Raw genomic sequence first — 25,767 nt, 5'->3', positions numbered from 1 at the left:
AACAAAATCCACCAAACTCCCCAGCCCAATTAGAGCCGTGTTCATACAATTTACATTTTTGAAATGCTCATCCTTAGCACAGAGGATGGGGCTGCAACATCTTCCAATTATACAGAGCAATTAGAGGAGATCATCAAGACATTCTGAGGTCTCATTAGGGAAAGTGTTGGTTGTTACAGGCATCTTCACAGATTACAGCAGTGTCTAGGGCCTGCGCCAGCCCCCCCAGCACACATGCTCTTTTGGAGGAGTTAGACCATGACTCACTTCTACTGAAAAAATGGTCAGTGCTTTCACAGAATCATCTTAGATTGGCTTCTTTTGAATAAAAATTATGATTTGTTCACACCATCAAATACCTTAAAATAGGAAAGAAACCACTGAATTAATCTGTGTTTTCAGGTTTTAAAATAGAGTATCCTCTGGTAGGCAAAGACAGTATCAGTCTGTGTCTGTGAGGAGTATATATTTCCATTATATAAGGAAAACAAATAAATACATGATTTTCCTATAAGGTTGTTCGTGTTTAATCAGTATGCAGAGTGAGGTAGATTTCAAACTCAAAGCAGTAAATCCTTATTTTACAGGGTTCACATTTTTGCTTGGAGAAACATAGAATCATTTGAGTGATTTGAAAGAAATCATTAAAGGCCATATGGTCCAACCTCCCTGCAATGAACAGGGACACCTACAGCTACATCAGGTTGCTCAGAGCTCCATCCAGCCTGATGTTGAGTGTCCCCAGGGATGGGGCATCCACCACCTCTCTGGGCAACCTGTTCCAATGCCTCACTACCCTTATGGTAAAAAACGTACTCCTTATATCTAGTCTAAATCTCCCATCTTTTAGTTTGAAACCATTTGCCCTTGTCCTGTCACAACAGACCCTGCTAAAGAGTCCATCCCCTTCTTTCTTATAGGCCCCCTTTAGATACTGAAAGGCTGCTCTCAGGTCTCACTGGACAAGGTGTTGTTGATGATCCATGAAATAACAAACCTGTAAATGGTCAAATTTTCAGATCAATTTAGAGGTTTGAAAAGGAATCTATGGCCCAAGACCAGACCTTCCTGGCATCCTTTCCACACAATCTTTGTCAGGACAAGGAGACCACAAAAATGGTTTTCTGGGTGCAGTCTGCAAATGGCTGCTGTCAAGACAACACAAGTCACTTACATAGGCTCATAATGCCTTTCTGCACCAGGGTGAATTTCCCCCTGAAAATGTAAAGTTCTTGCAGCACCGTAGAGTGCTGCAGGAGCTGCTCAAGGCATCAGCAGAAACAAGTTTAACAGACAGTTGTGCTGGCTGCCAGCTGTATAAAAATCTATAGTTTTCCCCCCACACAAATTGGCCAGTTGCTCTGGAGCAGATGAGGCAGTTTGTGTGTGGCCACTGAAACAGCTGTTGGAGGAAGACCTTGGAAGTGGCCAACAGAAACCAAGACCTGGGGTCAAAAAGAGCATCTACAAGGATTTGCAATGGCACAGCAGCATCACACAACACGTACTCTGACTCTTTCGATTTCCCTGCAGTGATTCCTATCACATAGTCATGCAAGGTGTAACAGCCTCTGGCTAACGATGCTGTTCCCCTCAGCTGACCTTTCAGATGCTCTTTCTGTTGACTGTCCTGTGCATGCCTGGCATCTTCTGCAGAGCAATCTGGTTGCTGAGTTGTGTCACTAGCATCACACACAGAATCATAGAATCACCAAGGACCTCCAAGATCATCCAGTCCAACCATCCACCTACCACCAATATTTCCTCACTAAACCATGTCCCTTAGTACAACATCTAGACCTTTCTTGAATATCTCCAAGGACAGTGACTCCACGACCTCCCTGGGCAAGCTGTTTCAATGCCTCACTACTCTTGGAGAAGAAATTTTTCCTAATACCCAACCTGAACCTCCCCTGGCACAACTTGAGGCCATTCCCTCTCATCTTATTGCTGGTCATGCAGGAGAAGAGGCAGACCCCTACGTCATCTCAATCTCCTTTCAGGTGATTGTAGGGAGTGATAAGGTCTTGCCTGAGCCTCCTCTTCTCCAGACTGAACAACCCTAGTTTGCTCAGCCACTCCCCATCAGACTTGTGCTCCAGATCCCTCACAGCTTTGTTGCCCTTCTCTGGACACGCTCCAGGACTTCGATATCATTCTTATAGTGAGGAGCCCATAACTGAACACAGTACTTGAGGTGCAGCCTCACCGGAACTGAGTACAGAGGGATGATCACCTCCCTTCCCCTTCTGGCAACTCTTTTTCTGATACAAGTCAGGATGCCATTGGCCTTCTTAGCTACCTGTGCACACTGCTGGCTCATGTTCAGCTGAGTGTTGACCAACACCCTCAGATCCATTTCTTCCACACAAGTTTTTAGCCACTCTGCCCCAGGCCTATAGTGTTGCCTGGGATTGTTGTGGCCGAAGTGCAGAACCCAGCATTTGGTCTTGCTGAGCTTGAATTTTGGTAGTGATGCTCTGCTGCTGAGGTCACCTAAGCATCTTATAAACTGGGGAAATTGCAGAGGCAGAAGACAGAGGTGCATCTGGGGGGCAGAAGGGAACTATTGCTCACCAACAGACACACCTCTCACAGTCCATCACAGGATCTCCTACAAGTGTCCAATTCTCTTTTTTCTGATCTTTGTGTGATAATTGAAAAATCTTTTTGTATCATAGAATCACAAAGGTTGGAAAAGACCACTAAGATCACCTAGTCAGCCCATCGCCACCGTGCCCACTAACCATGTCCCTCAATGCCACATCTTCAGCAATATCACATCATAGCTTGTGATGTCACTTTCTGTGATTAGTGACTGCTGGTGTCATCAGAATTGGTTCTAGACTTGAAGAGTGGCAAACCAGTCAGTTTGTGATAGAAGAAACCACTTTTCTTTCCACAGCTGCCTTGAATACTACATTCTCACAAACCAAACTGAAACTAAAACCAAAACCTGAACAAAAAACATTGTTTGAGAAAGTGTTTTTGAGACTATTTGTTTTCTAACACAAGAAAGACTATTGCTGAGAGCTGTGTTCAAGAAGCAGAGTAACTTAACAGAGCTGCTTAATGGAAATTGTTATATATGAAGCTGCAGAAGAATATTAAATATTCCCATTTCTAGTAAAAGGTGACTATTTATTAACAGTCTATATTGATTGATATATAGGCAGTCAGATAGATTATTCTGAGGGACTTTCAGAATACCTACTCAGTAGGAAGTTAATGAAACCTGAAAGAATGTTTATAGTGGCATCTTTTGCTTAAGAAGTTGCTTTTTGCAGATAAAAATTCCTTGTATTTCTCTGTAATTATGTTGGTGCTCACACACCCTGCCTCTGTCTCAGGATTTGGCTGACTTGCTGTTACCGGTTGTCATGGAGAGAGCTCCACAAAGCCAGACAGTGAGGAGATAAGAGCAGAGGTTTTCAGCGATATTTTGGTTCATTTTGGAATGCTGTATTTAAGTTTAGGGAGCAAAATTATGGGAAAAGCAAAACAAATTATTACTGGCAGTGCTCTTTTTTAACTTCAGAAGACAGAGGAATGGGGGAGTGACTCCAGACTGTAAACAAGCCGTACTATCTGCAGCCACAACCAGCAAAAGAGGCATTCCTTAGGAGCTCAACCTTGAATGGTCCTCGGGGATCAGGTTTCTGGCATACTGCTCTCCTGATGGTACAAGAAAATCAAGTTCAGAAATGTTGCATTAACAGCATGTCTCAATGTCAACATATTCATTTTAATCCACTCACTCCCTTGGGGGTCATGATGCACCTTCTGCTGGTTATTGCTCAACATGTTTTTATAAATTATCTGTATATATAGATCTTATTTAAAAGTAGAGAGCCAAATTTTGCCTTTACTTCTGAGCTGTTTCACTGCTTGATATGGTGGAAGCAGAGGTGCTGAGCCAGGTGCCCATAGCTCTCTCTTGGTGGGTGCATCTGCATCTCCAGCCATCTACCCTGGAGTACATCTGGATGTCATCCCAGGGAGCACTGTACGCATGAATGTGTACACAGAGTGAGAAAATAAGAGGGACAGATTACTTAGATTGATGCTAACACTGGAATGTACTACTCTATCTGTCCAGTAGCCAGACAAGGCCACTTCTAACAAGGCCTGTCCTTCTAACAAGGACAGGGGTTGAAATCCAAAGGGCAGGAGACCAAAGGTCTCTGAAAAGATTCACAACAACTTAAACGTGTGCTTTCCTGCATGTCAGGCTTGAGGAGGAAGGCAGAAAATCCTGTGGAAGTTTAGAGCAAGATCATTCTTTAATGAAAAGTGCATATATTTAATATGAATCATCTCTGACTCAGCTGAGACAAAACAGAGGTATTTATTTTCCAGACTGATATCTTTAAAGCTGTCCACAGTTTTGGGTATTGATTTGTGGCCTCAGGAAGTTTTTTATGTTCCTTCTATCACCATGGGACAGGATTAAATTACAATTGATTTTATTATGGATTAAATACGTTTGTTATGGATTAATTGCAAATGAAAGTACATACATCTGCTTTGAAAATTTACCCTATCACCAAATTCAACCTCTATAAATTAGAATTAATGTTTTGCTGAGTATAATCCCCTAGTTTCACTCTGCTTCATACAACCCTCTTCCACCTCTGCCTTTGCAGCTTTCAAAAAATAGCTGCCGATTGCTTTTTTAAGAGCCTGAGAGTTTTGGAAAACCACTGCCGCTAATCCGAAGGGAAACTAGATGACTCTCTGCCTTTGACAGCCTTGCAAACCTCAGCTAGGGCGTCTTCTCCCTTTCCCGCTCACTCTTCTCTCTTCTCCTGACAGCCCTATTTTTAACGCGTGAGGTCGGCCCTGATGCTGACAGACGTTCAAGCACCGCAGACTTCTGGCCCAGCTGGCGTGAGGAGTGCGCGGTGCTGCCAGCTCACCTCCCTCTGCTGCCAGCAGTGATCGGCTGGCTCAGCCCGAGCCCGGCCAGCTGTCCCCTCTGCCCGACCCCGCTGGGACTGCCCAGCTCCAGGCGCCCTCCCGCAGATGGCAGACGCCACGCAGATGGCAGTGCTGTATTTTGGAGGTGCCGGCGGGATTTTTTCAGGCTGGATGTTTAGTCCCAGCAAAATGGGGTGTAATGGAAGAGCGTGTGAGTGTGTGTCCCCAGAAATGTGCTGGCTGGCAGTGACCTGCCCATGGGCTGATCTCAGCCTGCGTACATTTTGGCATGTGGACTTCCTTCGGTGTGGATCAGGATGTCTTCAGGGCACTGGAGAAGGGGACCATTATTGTTAAATAATTCCTCAAAAAGAGTATTATAGGCTACTTCTCCTGTTATTTCACTTTCTGCATGGATGCATTTTCCTTGGTTCCTGCTGGAAATGGCTGAGCAGAAGGCTTGAGGGCATGGTGGGAGCTGCTCACTCCAGCCCCAGGCACCCATGTGCAGAGCATGCATGGGGCAGGACACTGCCTGACACCTGCCTTCAGCTGGGAGACACCTCCGGGTCAAAGCTATGCCAAAAAAGCCCTTAACATTTAACCAAGTGACAAACAAGTACTTCTAAGTAAGAGTCACAGAATCACTAAGGTTGTAAAAGACCACTAAGATCACCTAGTCCAACTGTCAGCCCACCCCCACCATGCCCACTGACCATGTCCCTCAGTGCCACATCCACATGGCTCTCGAACACCTCCAGGGATGCTGACTCCATCACCTTCCTGAGCAGCCTGTGCCTGTGCCTTGCTGCTCTTTCTGAGAAGAAATTTGTCCTAAAAAGTCACAAAGGCTGCAAACTTTTTCATCTTCTTCCAAAAGTCCTCAACTCATGTATATTCAGGAAGTTGGTAGATAAGGCTCATTTCAATTGGTGCGCTGGTCATAGCCTCTTCTTGCAAAGCACCCAATACAGAGGGTAGGTAATAGACATTCAAATGGTGTTGAAACTGAGCCACCAAGCCTTGCAGGTTTCCTTGTGGCTTCCAGAGGGGGAGGATTTTTTCATGGCTGTGCAAATCGCGCCTGGCCTGCAATCACATCTCCACAGAGAGAATGAAAGATACATAAGAATGGTGAAAGATATGAAGAATGAAAGATACTTTTTTCCTGACTAATTTTGCAAGCTTGATGTGCTCAACAATATGGCCGGCTCCTCAGTTGTTGCTCACTGAAGAATACGAAGCAGTTGGAGCTACGCAGAGTCCGCTGCCAGCCAACATGTGGCTCTTCCACATTTTCACTTCTAAGATCTCCTTCCTTCAGGATGAAAGGACAGAATTTTGGTTATGAAAAGCTACAAGAATAAGAATCAAACCCAGTGCTACTGGCCAAGCTGATGCACGGTTAATTTGTAGGTCCTATGGCTGGACTGGGTAACAGGAAGGACTGAGTGCTCCAATAACCTCTGCTAGGATGTTCAGGTGGAGTGATTTCCTCCTCTTGCCTTTATAAGCTCTTTCTTTATAAGCTACAGAAGAATTTAGCAGTTACAAAGAGCTGCTGCACACATGCACACATAAATCTTTGAGAACTTTTTCAATCTGTGCTGGTCTTTAATGATACTCTCCCCTCAGCTATGTAAAGATCTATTAATTTTGAGTCAAACTATTAGACAGTCACACTAGAATGGGTTTTGTATTAAACAAAAATGAAATTAGTTCATGCACCGTAATTCCAAACGCCTTTGCTGTAATGTCTGTGTATCTAGGACACATGTTTCGTCTTAGTATGAGATTTTAAGTTCGTCTCAAGTTGCATGGCTAGGATTGGAGCTGAATCTATAATAATAAAATGTTTCTTCATCAGTGCAGCCAACACACATTACTGAGAGTGGCAGAGGTTTTCTCTTGGGTGATGAAGGCTGCTCTAGGAAGCTAGCTGGCCTTCTTGTTCCTGTGGCCGAGCTCGGGGCTCTGTGGCTGGGAAGGAGTGGGGTGAGTGGCACAGGGACACGTCATCCAGAGCCTCAGAGCCCTTCTTGTGAGGGTGCTGTGATTATGGGTTACCCACACTACCATCCTTCTGCATTCTCCTAACATGCACAAGTGATGTGGGATGTTCTGGAAATTATAACCTTAACCAGCCAGTAACGGTTTTCCTGGAGAAGCTATTTTTCCATTCTTGTGACATTAACACCTTGCCAGGAGAGAGAGAAGTGGTACAAATCCGTGGCTGTTGGTTTTGCTGTGAATATCTTTTAGTTTTTAGTTCCACAAACTTAGGTGGCATGTGATTACTGTACTTCATTACAATGTGCAACTTCTAACCAGTAGGTAGCTAAAGTTTCAGTCGGGAAACCACAAACCAATAGAGTACAATAAGAGTGGCGATAGGGGGAGAAGCACAGCCATATACCATAATTACAGTCCAAGAGGCCATCACTGAGAGACAAAATGCCACAGTTTGTGGTGGCAGTGGGAAGCCACACATTGGGATGAAAACATGCTGTTCACAACGTAGGCACCTCTGTGGCAGAGGCTGGGTGGATGCTTGTATCTGTTTTGCAAGCAAATTAAAAAGAAGCGGCTGATTTGAAGTGAGGCAGCTTTAAGTTTTACTCACCTATTTTTATTTCTAGCAGGAGAGAAAGGCTTGTGGAGTGTACAGTGTAGCCGGCTTCTTTGCACGCTTCTTCCAAACAGCTTGCGTTTTATGGAGAACAGCAATAAAAAATGTGAGGTTGTCGCAGTGGTGAATTATCATCAGTAGAAAATAACAAACATTAAGTGTCTGATATATGTTAACACTGAATATTTTGACAAGGACCAGTAGGAAAAAGCAAAGAGAGGTGTGCATTTCACTTTTTCAAGCAGTCCTCTTAAGTCTTGACAGCAAGGCAAATATTTACATTACTCTTGTGTTTCATATGTGATGCATAACTGCGGCGTGACCCAGCCAGATGCTCTCCGTGGGATGTGGCAGAGAGGCAACTCTCTGATCTGAGCTGAAAAGACGTTTAGTCAGTGCTATGAGGTAGTTTAACTGGAAAAGTTAGCTGAAGATCAGCATTTCTTCTGAGGAAAAGTCCTTAAGAACACAACATGTATACATGCTGCTGAGACTTCTAATGAAGCTGATTTTGAACGTCAGCTACTTGGCTTACCAGAGTCAGCCATACAGAAAAAGCACTGGGCAACAGAAAGAGAGAAAAACATGACAAGGGAGTTGGCAAGAGTATCTGTTTTTGTGAACTCGATGGGTTTCAATAACAGTTTATGATAAAAATGGTTTTTTTCAAAAATCAAATTCTGTATAAATTCATTAAAATTTTCAGAAATGCTGAAAAAAGTATTGAAAAGGCATTTGAGCATTTTCTGAAAGAGAAATACTTTTTGCTAGAATGCTGTTTGAATGAAGTTTGTTTCTTTCAGCTGGTTCTATTAAGAACAACGAGGCCTGCACACCCAGCTGGTAGCATAGCCACTAAGAGTATTGTAGCCTCTAGTTTCACTAAATGTTAAACTCTATTATAATTGCCTGTTTACACACACACACACACACAAATTCTCCTTTTTTTTTTTTTTTTTTTTTTTTACAGTTTGTTTTTGTCTGAGAATGTCTTATTTCTGAAAATGCTAAAAAACATTTCATCAAAGCTGCAGTCAGGGAGCTCTAAAACAATTCCAGGCTTTCAGTACCCAGGGCTCAAACCATAACATTTTTTTGCAGAAGGCTTAAGACATACAAAAAACTGGATTAACACCAGTGCCCTCACTGTAAATGCAACTTCACTGTTCTGAAATCAAGCATCACAAACTCAGGAAATTCCCCCCACAAATCTAACCTCTAACTGTAAAATTATTATGGATACATTTCACTTGCAAAATCCTTTTTTTTTCCTTCCTCGTCAAACAAAAATAATTTCATGTTGCTCTCCAGTAATTTTTAATCAATATTATGCTGCCTATCACAGCTGATATGCAAAGTAGGTTAACTTAACCTTACCAGAGCAGATTTGGCACTTCCTACTTTTGGAACACTTGTTTTGTGGACTTGTCATTGCATTCATTTTGATATAATTTATATTTACTTTAAAACACCCTTATCGATACTCTGCGGATTTTGTTCAGTTCTGCATCCCTGTTCATTTTTTCTACAGTATTCTAATGGGAAAAAAAAGGCCATGGAAGGGTCAACCTTACAGAAAAGTCTCCTCTGCTCTTTGAAACTGAGTAAGCTCAACCACAAAATAAACCACTGTAAAAAATGAATTATGAGATGGGAATACCTTTACATACATGGCACATGGGAGGAACAAACTAGTCACAAACCATCCAATAGCTCTTAACCACAAGATTTTAGTGCTAGCCAGCGGTGCTGTTGATACAACTATTCTTAACGCATTTGGAAAATATTCTTAATATACAAACACTCTCTTTCCTAGCCCACCAATCTCAATGCAAAAAGAGCAGATATCAGTAGGAGTATTGGCCTGACTGAATTTATGAGAAAATTTACCTTTGACTCCAAGCTTGTGTAGCTTCCAAATAAACAAAAAATAGCAGCAAAAGTTTCCTAGTACAAAGCTTTCCTTGCTTCATGGTGAAGAAATACTTGTCTCTTGCTCTCGAGGCTACCACGTTGAAATTGAGATATACAGGCCTAATTTTCATACTCTTATTTAGACAATTTTACAACCACACTTATTTCTAAATTGAAAGCAGTTCTGACTTCTCTTAGGTAGATTCCATACTTTATTAAAAAATGAGATGCTTAAAGATGAGTGTTTCTACTTTTCTTTCTATAATATTCTGATATTTTCCTGTTGGCCTTGATGTAATTACAAGAGATTTAGCATCATAGTACATTCACCTGGAGAGCTGTAAAAATGAAAGAAAAAATATGACTACAAAGTATAAAAAGGGAACAGGACTTTGCAGTTCCCATTTTTTAGTTGTCTGAACGCCTCCCTCCAGCTTGCTGCACTTGACTGCAGAGGCTTATCAGGCCAAGTGGTGGTATCTGTAGTAACTTTGATGTAAATCTCTTCAAGGGGTGATGATGAAGTCTCGATGGAGTTCAGTCTCCTCCAGTCTCTCTGGTGCCTCCCAGTCAAGGTCCAGGGGACCCTTCCCATACAAGGCTACTGCATGGGAGAATGGATGAGTGAACCACGGATGAGGCAAGAGGGCAGTGTATCACCTAACGTTTTGGTGTGTGAGTACACAACCCATTTTTTTTAATTTCTTTGTTCCCATGGATCCTACAGGAAAAGGAAACAATGTGATCAGACAATTCCCATGGCAAGGAACTCAGTAGGCTGCAGGACTGCACTCATGGTGAAATGCCCACCAAGGAGCACCATAACATCCTGCTCAGTAGAATCATAGGATCATAGAATTATGGAATGGCTTGTATTGGAACGGGCCTTAAAGATCATCCAGTTCCAACCCGTGGGCAGGGCTGCCCCCCACCAGCTCAGGCTGCCCAGGGCCTCATCCAATCTGGCCTTGAGCGCCTCCAGGGATGGGGCACCACAGCTTCTCTGGGCAGCCTGTGCCAGGGCCTCAGCATGTTCTGAGAAAATAATTTTCTCCTAACATCCAACCTAAATCTCCTCTCTTTTAGTTTTAAACCATTCCCCCTTGTCCTGTGAAAAAAATGTGATCTCCCTCCCTTTAGACAGTGCATAAGCAAGGTATTAAGGACCCTACATGAATGGATATCTTGTAGCTACCTGTTTGAGGTAGAATCACATGGTACAGAAGAAACACACAGATATGGAGATAGGGATGCACAGGTTCTCTTGGGCACCCTTTTCACTGGTCGGGTGAGCTAACCCTTGGGACCTCCCCACCCACCAGTGAGCCCTAGTGCACCCACTGCGCAGGGCTGGTAAGGTGAGGTACAGGCAGGGAAAGGGTGTGGGGGGAAGGTGAGCCTCCTCCAGCACCAGCAGCCCAGCCAGAAACCAGATCCCAGGCCCCACACCACCAGGCTGCACAGACACTGGTCTATATTACATGTGCTTTCCTGCAATGGTGATGTAATTTATAACCAGTCCAGTGCGGACAAAAATTGATGACTAAGAGGCAAGTTTCAACTCCTGCCATCTCACTATCAGCTTCATTCAGCATCAGACATGACTTTCATTGAGGCTGGGGAGGGGGATGAAGGTGTCACTGCCTCTTTCTGCTCCCATCGCACACATCGCTTGCTCTCAGCACAGTGTTAGAAATAGCATGGACACAGGGCTGTATTCCTCCAGCATCGGATAACATCCTTTGCATGCTTGGCATAGGGAAGGAAATAGCAAGAGAAAAGAGGAAATGAAAATAAGTAGAGAAAAAATCCCACATAAAAATAGGGAGTATGTTAGTAAAGTAAAGCTTATGATTCAGTTTTGCAACCGCAATTTCAAGGTCCCACTTGTTGAGAAGGATATGACTTAATGCTCTTGTGGGGGCATTCTGCAAAACAAAAGATCATCACTTCACCACTCACTGAGAAAAGTATCAATTTCTGCCTTTTATGAAAAAAAGACAGATGGTCATTTTCTATACATTTAGATCAGCAAACTGAGCAAACATGAAAGCTTAACTTCTGTTATCTCCCTGGGAGCGTGCCATCCTTCTGAATCCTTCAAGTATAATTCTGTTTTGAAAAGTAGAAATTCACATGCATGCTCAGCACATCTTTTTCCATTGGTATATTTAGAGCTACAAATAATTCTCAGTACAGATTGTTTATGTTCTGTATTGTGATGCCATTGCTGCTAGCAAGGATGCTGGGCTCCTTCACATCACCAGTACAGTTGTTCACCATTGTGAACTGTAAACTGTAAAAACTTAAAAGAAGGCAACTTTAATGCATTGCTGCCTGCTCGTCGAACTGTCATAATGTGCACGCTGTCTCTGCAGTACAAAGTGGCTGCCAAACTTCACCTCTAATACAGATTGCTGTATCTCCAGCTGATGAGTAGTTGTCTGCTAAGCCTCTGCAGTGCAACTGTTAGATGTGTCCAGCAAAAGTCAAAGCCCACAGTCCCACCTTTGCAGCCCAGATCATGCACTCAATTTCACAGGTGCTAATTTAAGCACTAGGTTTGTGGCCATCTCCAGCCTTGCTCACTCAGCTCTTCTCCTGCATGTACACAATGATCACCAAATGAGCAAAGCAATGGAGAGTCAGACTGCAAGAGGAGGTGGTGAAGCTACTGGTATTGCTGCCACATGCTTTACTGCAGTGTTTCTCCCAATCTTACTTGAACATAATCAAGAATCAAGAACCAATCAGACAAGACCAAGTGCTACAGCTCTGCATCCATGGCCCAGGACTACCCTTTATAGAGCAACTTAAGAGGGTAGAGTAAGAGAGTAAAGGTAACTTGAGATATATTTCTGGAAATACTGCCTTGGTATGCTTGTTTGGCAGTTTACTGATACAAAATCTGGTATTTCTGAGTCACAGACAAAGCCTCCCCTTTAAGAGAATCCACAAACTCAGTTAGAGTAAGCTTGTCATTGCACTTCAAAAGCCCAAATTACATTGAAGGCTAAGAACTGTGCTCATGAAACTTAACTAGAACCTTTGCCTGAGAAGATTTGCAGAATTACTGTGTGCATCAGTTGTTTGGTGACAGCCTCTGTCAGATTGGGTTCTGACCAAGTTACTCTGGAGAACGTAGAGCTGGGATCTCAGGAAGTCAATGGGATTGAAGTGGTCACTTGGACTTTTCCTGCCACAGCACTATGCTTAACCAATTCCTGACAGACATCTGAGTAAACCGTACTAAAAACTTCCACAGCTCAGACAAAACTATGTAGAAAAACATACAGAATAGCATATATCCTCCTCTTTCTACCTTTCTTCCATTCTTATTGCTTTGTAAAGAAATACACATTTTTTTCTTTATCAGGACTTTTGTTTGTGAGATATCCTCTTACCTAATCAACATGAAGTTTGGCAGACAAAGTAATTAAAGCAGACAAACATCCAGTAGACTTTGAAACACCATCATATACAATGATGGCCTGAAGGGAATTTGTCTTTTCTGGCTTCTTCTGTGATGTCTGTGTAAGTAATATATCTGAAAAAGAAGACATTTATTACACTATTTTAAATAAATTATTGCTGTATGAACCCCTAATCTTTTTCTAGTGAGTGACATGTAGCTAAGCTGCTATATAGAATGTGTAAGTTCATTTTCTTGGCCAACTTTTACAGTCTGGTAGCAGACTGTTCATATCTGTTGTTTTGTAACTAGCTCTCTTTATTGGTTGCACAGTTATCTGAAAACTAAGCAAGGGCATAGAGAGCATTTTGAAATCAGTGAAGGAAGTCTTGCTACATTTGTAGCATGACTTAACATAGGAAAGTCCAGATACATCATTACCAGCAAAGCTGTTGGAGTCGCCACTGTTACTGAAGTTGCCTATACTCTTGTATCAACAATACCATTCCTAAACTCCTAAAACCTAAGTTCCTCCCAGTCTTCAAAACATGGATCTTCCCAATGCTCTCTAGGTGATGATAAGATGTTCACATTTTGTAACAGGGAAACTGAGGTACAAAGGACCTGAATCCTAAGTCATTCTGATCACATTGTTCTACAAGCTTGAATGTGACGTGTAGATATTCTACATTTAATGTGTTCCATCCATTCTTGATGCCACTGTCATAGAGACTTTTCTTCAACAGACTCTGGGCATTTTTTTCTGCTTGATGTCAATCAAGTGGTATGGATAAAAGGACTCATAAAATATGTGAAGACTGTTGTGCACAGCGTCCCCCTGGGCTTTCTCCCCTAGACCTTCAGTTTGGATCTCCCCAAACCAGTCAAAAGGTACTCTTGCAGGTCAAATGAAAAGCCAGTACAGAAATGTACTGGAGCATAATTTCTGCAGAAAATTCCACTTCTATCTTCAGGCAGGTCAAGTAGGAAGATCCAGAGAACTGTAGGCACTGGCTGCAGGCTGGAAGACATTTCTAGATGATGACAAAAAGGTGATTGGTTGTTGTCACCATACATTCACAAAGGGGAAAGATGCTTGACTAACCTGGCAGCCTTCCATGATGATATGAATAGCTTGGTCGATGGGAACATGACAGTAAACATACTGCCCTACAAAGAGACAGCAGGCTAAGTCACGTGCTGTAGGTGCATTAAAACGTGATGGACAAAGAGCTTCGGAGGAGGCGCATACTTGACATGGGAAGCCTGCACTTCCTGTTCAAGGTGCCCTGCTTCCTTGGTGATTTGATCAGCTTGCATGTGGACACATTTGTGCACGATAGTACGACTCCAGGCAAGTCATCATTTTTACCTCTGTAAACCTCTCTAGATGGCCACATGAGTATCAGATATCAAACATTCTTAACGTCTCAGAAGGTTTTAGTTTTAGGCTTTTTTTTTCTTATTTTCCAGCTGCATATAGATCCTATGGAAGAGAAGCCATGGGAACAAGTAACGCTTAATTTCAGATTTGGGGCAGATAGCACTGTTCTATACATCTGGAAGATGTTCACATATCCCCATTCTCTAACCAGGTTCTTTGGTTTGTATCAGGAGCAAGCCCATCAAATTCTGCTTGCAGTGCCTTTTATCCCCTTTATTATTCCTCAGTTCTAACCCACAAGACATTTCAAACATTAGAAATGGTTCAGTGCATAATGGTTTTCAGAAACATGCAGTATCTCTGTCTAAATGAGAAAAATAAATATCTAGGGAGCTTTTGCACATGTCAACAGTACTCAGTGAAGCAATATGTGTAGGCAGCACTGGAAACAGTGACAAAGTGAGTATCTGTGCATAACTTGGTAATAATATCATCACCGTCTAGACAACTCAACAATTAGCATCCAGACATACCGAAGCCTTCTTTAAGAAGTCTCCAACAATAAAAAAAATGCCTCCATGGGGAAGAAAGCCACAGATCTCTCTTTGCTACATTGCACATGTACATTTAATTTTGATTTCATTTAAAAGGTTGCTTTCTAAGATGTGCTGCTTTTCTCAAGGCCACTCCTGACTGCATGTTTGCAAAAACTACAATTGATGAAGATCTTCCTGTTAAAACATCTGTTTTAATATTCTCTGTGTACAGCAGTTGCTAGGCAGAAATGTTTGATATGGCAATTCCCATGCACTTCCTGGTATGTTGCTTCTTTATTATTTGCTTTGAAAAACACTATTTTCAAAACTATACCAACACTGGGGTACACTCAGGAAAAAGAAAGCCCTTCTGCACAAGACTATGACTTCCAGTGGGGTATCTTTAAAGGACTTACTCCAAGACTTGGCTCTTTTGTAATGCACAGGCCCAAGTCTGTTCCCGCTTTCTGACTTTATTTTTTGTACACTGAAAACAGCAAATTACAGTGGGACAAATCCAAGGTAAAGGCAGAATTATATCCTCTGATTTTGTTACACAGGAGTTTTATTGCTTATACTGTAGATTTTTTTCCCAGAAGGATGCAGGCATATGTGACATTAGGTCCTTCTTATTTGGAGGACTGACATACCAAGGCACGCAGGAAACTCCACAAAACTCCTGATTATTCCACCTGAAGACAGAGATTGTATGTATCTTCCATACTCCTTGTGGTTTAGCCTCCTTAAGGACCATATCAGTTGTGGTCTTTAGGAACCCTTTGTCAATCGGACACAGTTCTGGCTGCAGGCACCGCGAATCCTCTTTGAAGGTACTGGGTACCAGAGCTGCTGTGTGGAAAAAATAATGCTGCCCCAGAATGCAGTGAGGAGTCCCCAGTTCACATTTAAAACAGTGAATATTTGTGTGCTTTATTGCTAATGATATTAGCAGCACCTTCATCGCAGCAACTGGTAGAGATGAATGGCTAAAGCGTGTTTTTACTCAGTGGTCAAAAGCCAAAGAAAACACAAATTATTTCAGTCATCACTACCTTCTTATCCCACACAAGCTGAACTATGTTGGGAAACAGAGCCCTGAGGTGCCTTTGAGTCCCTTGGTGGGTTGCAGGCCAGCAGCAGAGTTGGATTTTAATTGTATTCATTGCCTTGAGGGCCAGCTCCAAAACCAAGAATGTTCATACTGTGAATCATGCTCTGCTGTTGCTCCGAGTGCATCTGATGGCTTGACAGCTATGTTACTCAGTGAGCAACATGAGCAATAGCCCAAAGATACAGAAAGACCATCAGAACATGGCAGGAAAGTAATAGAAGATAGATAATAGAAAGTAATAAATGTTTAGTGCTTCCCACACTGACATAAAAAGAGAGCAGGATGAGAAGGTTCAGACTAAACCAACAGTAGTTGGTTCTGCAGTTTTTGGAACACAGAGAAACCACGTGAAGCCTTTTTTAAGTCTGTCAGCATGAACTCTGTTCTTAGTACTGTCAACATCTCCAAGGTGGATAGGGCCTAAAAAATATGTCTTTTCCTTGGGCAGATCAGACAGACTGCAACATCCATGGAAATGTTGTAGTCATGCAATCAGGAGGGTCAATAGTTGAGCTAAGTATGTCAAAGGATCATTTATGACTAGGATCAAAAACATGCAAATGCAACTCCCACCCAGAGGTCTGTGGATGATATGAACATTTTGTTGAAATGTCTTTCCCCACCCTGTGGTAAGGAAAAACATCTCTGTCAATCTTTCAAAGACTCAGCCTTGGGAGGGGATGGGACTCACCAGCATTTCCTGTGCTCCAGCCTGAAACCAAGTTTAGGTATGAATAACCGAACATAGCACAGCAAAAGGCTACTCATCTTCTCACCTGTTTCAGTCCTCTGAGGAACAGTAGTCAATTACAGGCTTGGATAGCTGGTAAAATATCTGTGTGCGTGCGTGTGTGTGTGTGTGTGTGTGTCTATGGGGGAAAGGTTTTCCTGACCACCTGTGATATCTAACTGTTGAGTACCTTTTCTGCAAACACGACAACACAGAACAAAATCTCCTCCAGCTTCTCTTAACAATCAGGATTTTTTCCTCGCTGACGAGAAAGCCATGGACCATACCTTTCTGTGAGCATCTTGCAGTAGAGGCTCAACCCAGACCATACCAACAGGCATCCCCAGGAGAGAGTCAGCAGCTGGAAGTGGCCCAGGGACAGTTACCTGTCCAGCTGCTTTCTGCTTTCCCATTCAGAGAGCAATTCTGCAGGAGGAGACTCTTCAAGGTAACTGTCCAAGTTGCCCTTTCCATACCAAATGCCTCGCTATTTGCTCATTCACTGTTTTGCTTTGTCTTGTCTTGTTTTGTTTTCTCAGAGGGTGTCCTCTGATATGCTGCAAAATATTCCTGTCATGACACATTTCCATGTCAGGAGAGGAGCAGTCTTCCATGCCGTTAATGCACACAGAATGGGAAATATTTTGTACAAGTTTCATTTTTATTGTGGTTTGCTTACACTTTTACATGTACGTCCGTTCTCACACTACATTGCTCTTTCTGCTCCTCAATTACAGTCAGAAATGTAGCCTGCAAAATGTGATGCAGTTATTGCACAGAAAGCAGCTACTGTCTTACAAAGGCTCCTTTTCCCCATCCATGGGGCTGGTGGTATCCTGCGCTGTATTGTGCTATGGAGGCTGGTGGGCTGCTGTACGTCAGGGCCTGGTTCTGCCCCCTCATTGTCTCTATGCACTTAACTGAAAAGCCTCCTTATGGCTGGGCATTTTTTTAAAAAAAATCAGTTTAAACTTCACTCCTGGGAAGAACTATGTGAGGCACTTGACCACCGTTGTGTTCAGTGGTGCTCTGAAAATGAAGGCATTATTTGTTACAGGTTAGGACAAGGTTATCTGTGTGCCTCATTAACCCGATGAACTTCACTTACCTGAGTTGCTCGTGTAATGAAATGGAGTTAGTCTATAATCCTCATTAGTTAGAGGACCTTCAGGTTGGATATTAGGAAAAAATTCTTCTCGGAGTGGTGAGGCAGTGGCACAGGCTGCCCAGGGAGGTGGTGGAGTCACTGTCCCTGAGGTGTTCAAGAGCCGTGTGGATGTGGCACTGAGGGACATGGTCAGTGGGCATGGTGGGGGTGGGCTGATGGTTGGACTGAATTATCTCAGTGGTCTTTTCAGCCTTAACGATTCTATGATTCTTATCTCAGTAAAGTCCCTACGACCTAGAATGCCAGTTTCTCTGAGGTGCTTTAGGATACATGGGAGAAGAGCAAATTCCAAGTGCAGTTGTCATTATTGTGTCCCATTTCAGAGAGTGAGAAAGCTGAAGCAAAAAACAGTGAGACTGTGTGTTGAACTGGGGCAGCAGATAAGAAAAGCCCTCCATGGCAGTGCTGTCAAAGCAGCCCTGGAATACTTTCCCTGCTGTCAGAAGAAGCATGCGTCTTGGCCCCTGATCTAAAGTCTTTTAAGGGAAATGCTCTAGTCTGGAAAATTATTATACTGCTTCACAGACATATTTGTGAAATAAGAACATCACCACATAGAACATTATTTCATCTCTGCATACCTTCATACTTTCTCTTTGGACCATTTGGGAAATCCTTTGGACAATTCAGAAATATCTGAGGACCCCAAAGGATGGCAGGGAGGTGGAGGGGAGCACTACTTCCCAACTCAGAGCAAAAACAGTGGCCCTATTCCAGACAAGACATTGACTTGAAGAAAAGAAGGAAGGAGAGCCTCAGTTTTAGCCTCTTCCCCTCTCCTGTGTGAAGAGCGACCAGCTGTTGCATTCACAGTCTTCAGGGAATGCAGAGCATGCTTAATTCATCATGGGGCTGCTTCCCCGGGAGATCAGACACAGAGAAGGGAGGGGAGCAGAGAAGCAGCTCCCAGGCCAAGTTCTCAAACAATCGAAGCACAAAGACTTCCTTGAAAAGCTCCTCATTACAAAGCTATTTGAAACTGAGCTTGTCCATGTAAGTAAGGGATGGAAAACTCCTTACTGATTCTTTCAGTGCAGCTTTCAAAAAAAAAAAAAAAAAAAAAAAAACAACCAAAAAACCCTCATAACTGACTCATGTTCCTTTAAGAGGGGTTTCCTATCAAATCCCTTGTGAGTGTGGTTGCTGAAGGCAGCAGATTCCAACAAAACTTCTTTCACCAATGGACACAATTCATCCTATTAAAAAAAATAACACTGGCTGTCCTGACTGTGTAGGTGGGTGAGAAAATGTTAACAGCTGCACTCATGAATCTGTGCTGGAGGAGCAAGCTGCCAAAAATACTTGTACTGTGAACAACTGTTCTAAATTTGGTTACCTGCTTTATGTTATTCAGTAGCCAGGCTCCCTTCTTGCTCTTAGCCTTCTAGATATGTAAAGCACAAACATAAACTCTTTCCTGTCACATCTGCAAGTTGTCATCAGAAAACTGGAGAATGACATTGTTTGCTACGCAGTCAAATACTCTGACAAATGAGGAGGAAGCAACTCATTTAGTGCTCAGGGAGGTACCGACGGCAGCCCTGTAGGAGGGATGAGCCCAAGGGTGACCAGCCCTGCCGCCTGGCCACTCTGGCTCTAGTGTCTTCTTGATGTTGGAGGCGAATGCTTGTGCCCTACCTGCATTGGAAGGTGGCAGAGAGTGCCATCTGGTTTGTAACCAGGACCTCCTCTGCAGCAGAGATGGTCTGGTGTAGGGGTTGTGTGCACAATGCCCCATAACCTCTGTCCTCATCAGCTGGCATCTTCTCATATTGCCCTTGTGCCACTGCGAAGCGCTGCCAGTGCTGAGCTTACTGTCAAACAACTTTTTCTCCATTTAAAAAAACATACTTTGCCACTGAGACATAATAATTGCTTTTGCTTATGGACCTTTACAGGCTTTAGCCTGTTTTTTTTTTTCTTTTTTTTTTTTTATCTAGCCTGCAATTTTCCGGATGAAATGTTTTGCTCCCAATTAACTGTAGATGCAATTTAATGAGTAGGCCAAATGGTGATAGTTAGGCACATAACTAACATATGGAATGTGCAGTATTAGTGGCTTAGTTAAGACCCTTCAATTAAAATGAGGTCATTCAGTCCTCCTTTCTCTCTTTGTGCAGATGATATATGTTTAATACTGAATACTTGCTGATATGTTATTAGGACCACATAAGCCGTCTGTTAAGTACCAGGGAAATTGTGGCTTTGATGTGTCAGGTACCTAATGAAGATGAAATTCAGACCAGGAGCCATATCATGTCAGAGTTCAGAAAAGATCTTTCTGCAAGCTTTGCTCAGTCTTTCATATGAAGCTCATTCATTGCTTCAATAAATACCCCTGTCAGTAACCTCTCCTTCTAGGAAAGCTGCAGAAGGTGCCCATTTAAGGAGCACCAGGTTATTTTTCAGATATTCCAGTGACTGTTTGCAGGACCTCTTGGGCATTGCTCGCCCCTCCATAACACCTCTTGGGGAATGCAATGCTGTTGGCACATTTCTCAAACAAAATCTGGAACAGTTTCTCCAAAGTCCACAGAACTCTTGGCCAGTGATTGGTAGCTAACTAGACACCCAATTAGTCCAGCTTGGCAAACACTGTTTTCCCCATTTAACGTTATTCTCTCTTTCCAGAGAGATGACATTTTTCCAGTCCCTGAAGCACAGCAGAGTGGGCAGGAATTGACCTCACCTCCCCAGCTGTCTGGAAGATAGGTGTCTCCCTGAACTTGTCATCCAGGCTCCCTGTGTTGTCATCAGGTAGAAACAAACAAGGGCAACTCGATTTACCTGTCCAGGAGAACTAATCCAGGTTGGGGTGAGCTGTCCCTCGACATAATTTTTCTGACATTCTTCAGAGATCCAGGCCATACATGCAGCTTTCAATGTGAGGTCAGATGTAGGCCACAGTGGTGTGTACCGGCACATGTTGCAGATAGCTGCAGATCAGTGGGGCGAAGAGACCTTCCTGTTGGGACAGCATGGAGTGCTCGAGCTGATGATGGGTCTGCTGGGGTCCTGCCTCGGGCTGATAGTTCAGACCAGGAAACTGCCTCTCTAGTCCCAGAAGCAGGAGGCAATGAATCTCGTGGTATCTCCTTGAGATCAGTGACATTTTGCTTATGGCTTCACAGCTATTAGTCACTTGTGGCAGGGTAGGAAGCGCATATGTGTGCAGGAAGGGCAAGAAGAAAGTACAAGCATTGTTCAGTAAGTATTATAAAATTACCACATGGTGTTTAGAAAATTCTTGTACTGCAAGAGTCTCAGACTTGTACAGCCTTATCAGTCAATGAGATAGCCATGTCAACCCGATAGCCATCCTGTTTCTGATCTCATTAACACCAACGTGCCTCAGGAAGAACTCCAACATAGTTAGATTTGTGCCATACTGATGCTGGGGTGGATAAAAACCATGCAATCCGCACAAAGAAAATTACATTGGTGCAATTTGCCAAGATCTGCAGCAGTGCAAAGTAGACAATCAGCTGCACCTGTGTGGTGTATGCTGTGCATGGGTGCAATGGTTTGGCGTCTCCAGACACTTGATCTTCAGCTGTGTCTGAGCTGTGCTTTGTTCACCTTTCAGGACTGGAGGAATAATGCCTCAGTGTTGTGTTTACCCATCCTGGCTTTTTAAACCTCAGCACTGAGGCTGATCTAATTTATACTTCTATGCTTTCAGTTTCAAAGAGATGTTCCAGTACCTGGGGATGCCACATGTATTTTCTGTATCCCAACTATGTTCTAGCAAGCAGAGATCTCTTAGAAAGTGCCTAGAATGAGCCTTGGCATGCCTTCTCATTAAGACAGACTCTGACCCCACTCCTGCAGCTGTCTTTTGGACCACTTTGCCCAGCTCTTTTAGTAAAAGTCTGGCCTGCAAATGCAACCTCCATACTAGATCTATGCAGGAAAACCTTGTGTTATGAATGTGTACGTAAGGCAGCAGACAAGTTGTCTCTCTCCTAATCCAGTGTCTGTGGGTTCAGCATCAAATGAAAATAACTGGCAAGAGGACAATCTGATACACGCATACACATATATAAGTTATTGCCTGCAAGTTACATGAGAGGAGAAAGTTCACCCTGCTGATATTATAGAGGGAAAGTCTGTGCTTTGCACTTGGATTTGGGGATGGCAGAAAGACACAAGCAGGCTGTGGGAAATATTGGTCAGTGGGCTGAATTTCTTTCGTACTCATACTGGCTCTTAGTAAGAAGGGGATTCTTTCACAATCATATCAAAGGACTGCAGATAGTTTTGCAAGTGCAGAAAGTATCCAGCATTCCTAGCAGTGGTCAGATTGCCAAAATTTTTAACTAAAATTAATGGATGCTAAGACAAGTAGTGAAAAACTAGGATTTTTTTAATTATAATTTTCTGTTGCCTGTGCCTCCCTCCTCTTCTCTTCCAGTGGAATGTTAGGAACTGCAGGAGCTGCTAAGTCTCCACCCTTAGATAAACAGCAGGCAAAGGCCAGAATTGCCTTTGCTAACTTTAGAAATGCTCTTCTTCCAACTGAGGGAAAGTATTTTGGTCTGCAGAAATCCACTACGCAAAGCTTTGGTTTTATTAGCTCAACACTCTGTCAAGATCCAACAGGAAAGTCATGCTACCATTATCTATACACAATGGATAACATGGGAGGATTAAAAAAAAGGCTTGAAAAGGCAAACACAGATAAACTTTTAGTTTCCTAAATGTCAGAATGTGGCAGCTTCTCTCTTCTGCCATGCTCATAAAAAAATGTGTTATTATTCTCATCATTTAACTCGTTAAACTATTTATATTCACCACACAGGCATTGTCTTCTTTGGTCTTTAATTGATCCTTAACCTCAAAGGAAATAAAATGAAAAGAAACAAACAATAAAAACAAACCTTTTTTGCACAAGATTTTGTTGGAGGGAGGACTTGTCTGGCCACTTTCATTTCTTGTACAGGCTGAGAAACGCTAATGCTCCCTTGATAATGAAGGGACACAGAGAGGGAAAGGGAGGAAAACAAGTAAGAAGAGAAAAAAAAAATTAAAAGATTTGATTTTAATTCAAGCACAAAAATCCACAACTGAAATTGTGCTTCCACCTCAGCAACCCTTTTATGGGATCTTGGATGCTTAGGGATGTTTGTGTAATTGCTTCTTGTAAATGATCTTCTAGTCTGCAACACTTTACAGTAAACCACTTTCCTTTGCCATCTGTTATCCAGTTGTTTTAACTGGGTTTCCAGTTATTTGTATCAGTCATTTACAAGAACCTTTTTAACCTCCATAAAATGAAATAATTGAAGCCTATCTTCTTGACTCCTTTAGCATATAGTTGACATGTGCTTTAAAACTGAAGAACAGAGGGTTAAAATTCAGCATATAAGAAGCAGTAATTTGTAAAGCAGCACTGTGCAACCCATCATTGCCAAAAATTCTTCTTCCTGAAAGCTCTAAGTGTATATGTTTAATTGGAGAAAGTAATTTGGGGGACCCAGAGACAATTTTTCATCTCTAGGTTGCTTTTTGAATGACCGCCACAACCAGCCACTGGCCAGTCAATGTAAATGAATTTCGTGACTGAAAATATGGTTTGTCAAACACAGAGGTGCTTCATGGCATTCCAGAAAGTTGTGTTCATTGTTGTCTGAGATGAAGGGTTAAGCGTCTTGCACCTGGTCTGCTGGGAAGTGACTACTGGGAGTCCCCCGCCCACTTTCTCTGTAGGCCGCTCATGTTGAGCCTGGTTGGAGGGCTGCCTGGTGCTACCTGAAGGAGCAGCAGTGGGGGCCTGCTGGAGGCATTCCTCTCTGCTTGTTGTGGAAAGGGCTCGTGAGCCTCCAGTCACAGCCAGGTGGCCTTCAGCTGTGTCTGTATCTGGACTTGAGTTGGCACATTCCCTGAAGGGGCCCGAGAGGCCAGCAATGGTGCCTCTTCTCCCAGGTAACAGCAATAGGACAAGAGGGAATGGCCTCAAGTTGCACCAGGGGAGGGTCAGATTGGAACAATTTCTTCTCAGAAAGAGCAGTGAGCCAGTGGCACAGGCTGCCCAGGGAGGTGGTGGAATCACCATCCCTGGAGGTGTTCAAGAGCTGTGTGGATGTGGCACTGAGGAACGTGGTTAGTGGGCATAGTGGAGATGAACTGATGGTTGGAGTGAATGATCGCAGAAGTCTTTTCCAACCTTAACAATTTTATGATTTTATGGTTTCCCCTCAAGTTGGTGATATTTGCATTCAGAAGTCACTTGCACATGCATGTACCAAATGTGGCCACTTACAGGATGCTGGAAATGGGTCAGCAATGCAAGACTCACCATGGGAACTCTCAGATTTTGGGATTAGAGGAAGAAGGTGTGGGTTCCACATTGGAGCTGACTCCAATGTGAAGGGTCTGAGCAGTGCCAAGCTCCCTTGTAGCAGGCTCCCTGCAGCCTCCCCAGCCATCCTTCAGTCCTGCATATGTGGGGACGAGAAAGGACTGTGTCTGCCTGTTATTTCATACAAACTTGCCTTGCCTCACTTGAAATGCAGTGGCAAGGGAAGGGCTCGGTTGTTCATGGGGAACCGGGAATGTTAATGAGTTTGCATTCTGTTTGGGAGAGACAGTAGAAAGGGAAAAAAAAGGGCCAGTGGGAGGGAGAGAAAGAAATCCAGTGCAATTACAGGGTGACAAGCAGAGCAGGGGAAAATCAAACGTGAAGGCAGTGCTAGAAGATGGAGAGACCAAAGAGAAGAAAATGATCTAATAAGAATCTAAATATAGTGCTATATTGTGTCCTGGGTAGGGGTTGCATGGAAAGGTGCTTCATCCCTGATTCATAGGCTTCCTTTCAGCAATTAAAACAGATCCCTTTTTTTTTTTTGAATTAAATAATGGTTTTAAAAATGTGAATTGTAATTGACAGCAATAACAGGCTCACATACTGAAGCTTATACTGTGGACCATGAGGAGAGCTTGCCCAGAGACTGGGACCCCCATGCTCTGACTGCCACCAGATCTTGCAGGGCTGGCAGCCCCTGCCAAGGTCATCAAACATCAGTTCTCTGCAAATAACCCAGAAAGTACATCCATCTCCAGGAAGAAGAGGTACCTGTGCCCAGTTGTGGCTTTGTAGCACAGTGTCTGAGTCATCTCAGCCACAGAGGGAACAGGGCTGGTGTTAATACCCTGTGAACTGAGAAGAACCACAGGTTATAAATGCTGTGAAATTTCTGAGTATTTGTAAAAATAAAAGCCATCTTTAATGCAAAAGCAAAGTAACCAGTATTTTTTGTTTAACCAAACCAGCAATTATCTAGAGGGAGGCGTCCCTGCCAATAGCAGGGGGGTGGAACTAGATGATCTTAAAGGTTCCTTCCAACCCAAACCATTCTATGACTCTATGATTCTATTTTGTCATTTATCAAAGTATTTTGAGAATCTCCAACAATAATAAAATACATTAAGAAAGTGAGCGTCACAATGGCAAAATGTAGCATCATCAGGATGTCTTACAGGACTGCCTCATCCCCAAGGGACACTATCTCATTTGTATGCACACTTAACAGCAAATTGAATATTTGGTAGGTGGACATCCAGATGCCTGAAGTCAATGGGAGGCTTGCTATTGACGTCAGTGGAGCTAGAGTTTCACTCAGTATCTGGTGGCAGATATTGTGAAATGTTTTCTAACTGTATTTGCTTGTTAAACACAACCAACTTTTTGCCATCTATTCCTGCCTCCCCTTTCTACACTCCACTCCATCATCTTTGAGCTGTGCTGTGCAGCCTTGGCTCCAGAGCAGGGCAATTCTCTTCCTTCCCAAGGCGCTGAGTCAGCACTTAACAGGGACATTATTGTCCTTCAGTATCCACTATGCAGCTTATTTTACTATGAAAATTCATAATTTGGGAAGAGCATATGGTTCTGATTCAAACTGGAGCCTGCATTTGATTCTGATGTAAACAGACCAGCTTTGGACACAGAGACTCCCACCAT

The 25,767-nt window shown here is 43.1% G+C and overlaps 1 long non-coding RNA gene across 2 annotated transcripts in view; it reads left to right on the top strand.

Moving 5' to 3' along the window:
• The window catches only part of LOC110402710, a 149,533-nt gene that overhangs the window by 3,812 nt on the left and 119,954 nt on the right, over window positions 1-25,767 (top strand). Inside the window, exons 3-4 of one of the 2 annotated variants that reach the window (XR_002441256.1) lie at window positions 9,975-10,138; window positions 12,840-13,065. The exons of the other annotated variant lie outside the window; for it this stretch is intronic. This is a non-coding gene — a long non-coding RNA (uncharacterized LOC110402710). Of the gene's footprint in view, window positions 1-9,974; window positions 10,139-12,839; window positions 13,066-25,767 lie in introns of those variants that run through there. 2 annotated transcript variants of the gene reach the window in all.

The sequence above is a fragment of the Numida meleagris genome, chromosome 1 (assembly GCF_002078875.1).
Source record: "Numida meleagris isolate 19003 breed g44 Domestic line chromosome 1, NumMel1.0, whole genome shotgun sequence".
Lineage (NCBI taxonomy): Eukaryota > Metazoa > Chordata > Aves > Galliformes > Numididae > Numida > Numida meleagris.
This window is presented reverse-complemented; position numbering and strand designations above follow the sequence as displayed.